We start from the raw sequence: 3,559 nt of genomic DNA on the forward strand, positions 1-3,559 counted from the left end.
ATGGATGACACGGTGGCCGCATCAATGGGCTCGGGCACAGGAACAATTGTAAGGCTAGCACAGGAGTGTGCAGTATTTCGATCTGTTGTGCATAGGGTCGGAGCACCCATAGCACCTCAGAACAACAAAGAAGAGCTGGGAGTGGACTCCAAGATCCCTACACATAGAACATCCGTTATCCAGGAGACACTTTTGACACCAAAGGATTGACAGAGCAGTAGCAGCAGAAACAAGAAACAGAGCCTGGGACAGAGCAGTGGACTTCCCAGCCTACAGGACATTAAGCTGAGTACTTTGGGGAAGGAAGCTGGCTTTTGGAGTGGGGTCCACTGGGCACTTAAATGGAGGAGCTGGGTTTACTGACCCATGGAGCTGGAACTGAGTTCTTTCCAGTTAAGGCTTATAGCAGAGTGGCATGCCCTTTAGGCATTTATTAGCAGCCCCAAGAGAGCTTTTTAGCATTTCCCAAGCAGGACAGAAGCTGTGCCAAGACACTGAAGGCCAGAGAAGAAACTAACCTGACCGAACAACTGCATCCTGAGCATTTCTCACCTGAATTATAACCTGTTAACTTCCCTAATCAAGTCCAAACTAAAGGGTCCAATGGGGAGACTGTTGGCAGTTTCCAGCCAGCGTTAGTCCTCCCCTATTTGTTTACAAACAAATCCATGTTCCCTAGCTCAGCCACAAAGCAAAAACGATGTCACCACAGCCTGCAGATGTGAGTGTCTGCCCAGGGGCACAGAAGGATCTCGTCAGAAAGATGCACGGAACTCGCCTAAAAGAGTTATAGACATCACAAGGTCTTAAAAACCCAAGGTGAATCTTTGTTCTCTCTCTTATGCCTAATTCCTTACTCCACTTCTATGTGCCAGCTCCTTCTTAAAGTTGCTCTCTGCCATAAAACAACAGGCAGTGACTGCAGTCAGGGAAAACTCATTCACTTTCTTCACCAAACTCTATTGTAGCTTGCTAGTGAGTGTGTATTAAAACCTGTTTATCCTTTTTCTGTGCAACTGAGGTTCTTAGAGCCTCTGCACCTTATAGCTAGGTGTCTTTGTTTTACTTGACTCCAACCTCCCTTGACCACCTTAATCCCTTTTTTCTCATTCCCTTTTATTTCTGTAACTCCCACTATCCCTAAATAAAACTTATTAATACTCATGTTTTACCTTTCATATCTCATCCTTGTCTCTTAAACCTTACACAAACCCCATAACCAAGAGCATCAGCTGTGAGCTCTGGTGGCCATTGTCATGAATGATTGAACCCAGCCACAGAAGCAGAGTGCTGAGGGAGGGACACTTGGTGTCAATAGAAATAGAGGATAGAAGCAGTGATTTAACGGTGGGGGGGAGCGGGGGAGAGAAAGCTCTCTACAATTGATGGTGGTAATGACTACACAACTCTTCTTGATATGACTGAACTATGGAATTGCTTGATACGTGGATTAAGTACCCCAATAAGACAACAACAAACCAGGATAGAAGGTGGAGATATGTTGACCTCCACCTGTGGCAACTGGCTTTGGATGTTTAGAAGGTCGAATATGGTCCCCAGGCCAGTTTTTCTCAGGTTTCAGCATATTCAGATATGAGATGGCAAGAGTCTGGAAGCAAACCCCATGCATACCACTGAATTCAGTGTTGTACAATCCAACAGAAGCTCCTTAACCATTAAACAATACCTTCCCATTCATTGCTCTGCCCACTAGTTCCTGGTAGCTGCTACTCTGTTCCTATGCAGCTGCCTATTTAAGTGGGATCATACAGAAGGACTTCAAAAAGTTTGAGATAATTCCATTATCTTTTCATTTTTCTTTTTAATTATTTTATTGGGGGCTTGTACAATTCTTATCACAATCCATATACATCCATTGTGTCAAGCACATATGTACATTTGTTGCCCTCATCATTCTCAAAACATTTGCCTTCTACTTTAGCCCTTAATATCAGCTGCTCATTTTCCCCCTTATCTTTTCATTTTTCATAAACTTACACACACACACACACACAAACTTTTGAAGTCCCCTTATATTTTTCAGCCTGGTTTCTTTTTCTTGGCATATTTTCAAAGGTTCATCCTATGTGGTAGCACATATCAGAACTTCACGTCTCTCTGAATACTGTCCCTTCATGTTTGTAGACCACATTTTGTTTATCCATGTGTCTGCTGCTGATCATCTAAATCCCTCTATTGCTACTTATCTTCTAGGTACTTGTCCCCAATGCCACAAATATCCACATTAGTATGAAAATGTTTCTTTATTGTTGGATTTTCAAAATTAGACATTGAGATAGACGCCTTTACCAGCTGAAGCATCTATTAAAGAGGCGATTAGATGTCGTAGTTGCCTATTGCTACTTTAACACAAATATCACGAGTGATTCTAAGGAACAGAACTTTATTTCCTCTCAGTTTATAGAAACTAAAAAACCCAAATTACAGTCTTAGCTGTCCGTTCCTTCCATGTGGGTAGCCCCCAGTATTCCTTGTGTCCTTAGCCTGCAGACAATCTGCACGTATGGCTGTTTCCCAAATGTCTGTGTGTGTCAAAATCTCTCTTTATCACCCAGAACTCTGGTTTGACCTACAAAGAAAAACCCTATTTCTCAACAGAATCACATTTTCAGGCACAGAATCTCAACACAACATAGACTCAATAGATATTAAGTCTATCTGCATCTTAATGCAGATATTCAGATAATTATGTGTGATATGGAACAATCTCTAGGAAATAAAGTAAACAAGTAGGAAGGAAAAGACTAACTTAGCAAATCTGTGTTGTTTAAACCCTATACCCTTCAAACTCTTAAGAAATACTCACTGCCATGAAGTCAATCCCAACTCATGGCAGCCTTATAGGACAGAAGAGAACTACGAAGAAGGAGGAGGAGAAGGAGAAGAAGAAAAGAACTACCCCTGTGGTTTCTGAGACTGTAACTTTTTCCCCCAAAAAAATCATTTTACTGTGGGCTCTTACAGCTCTTGTAACCATCCATCCATCCATTGTGTCAAGCACATTTGTACATATTGTTGCCATCATCCTTTACAAAATATTTTCTTTCTACTTGAGCCCTTGGTTTCAGTTCATTTTCCCCTTCTTCCCCCACCCTCCCATCATCAGGAACCCTTGATAAATTATAAATTATTATTTTCACATCTTACACCATCCGCTGTCTCCCTTCACCTATGATTCTGTTGTTCGTCACTTGAGACAGTAACTCTTTTCAGGAGTATAAAGCCTCCTCTTTCTCCCACAAAAGGACTGGTGGATTCAAAATGCTGACCTTGTGTTTAGCAACCCAACATATAACCCACTACCCACCAGGGATTTCTACAGAGAAAGGCTTGCTTACAGGACTAGCAATAGTCTAATCCTGGAAGGAAATTACTGCGCCCTTGAAATATTGTCTGATAATATTTTTGTATGCCCAAGGCTCCGGGCCACATTGTATTTATCCTATCTTTATGGTAGATGTTTGTGAATGAATGCCTGAGGCCTTGGGCCACACTGTACTAATTTGACCAAATAAATTTACCCCGTGATTTATTGTGG

This window comes from Echinops telfairi, unplaced genomic scaffold, assembly GCF_000313985.2.
Source record: "Echinops telfairi isolate 266 unplaced genomic scaffold, ASM31398v2 ScPeMD7_9;HRSCAF=40, whole genome shotgun sequence".
Taxonomy (NCBI): domain Eukaryota; kingdom Metazoa; phylum Chordata; class Mammalia; order Afrosoricida; family Tenrecidae; genus Echinops; species Echinops telfairi.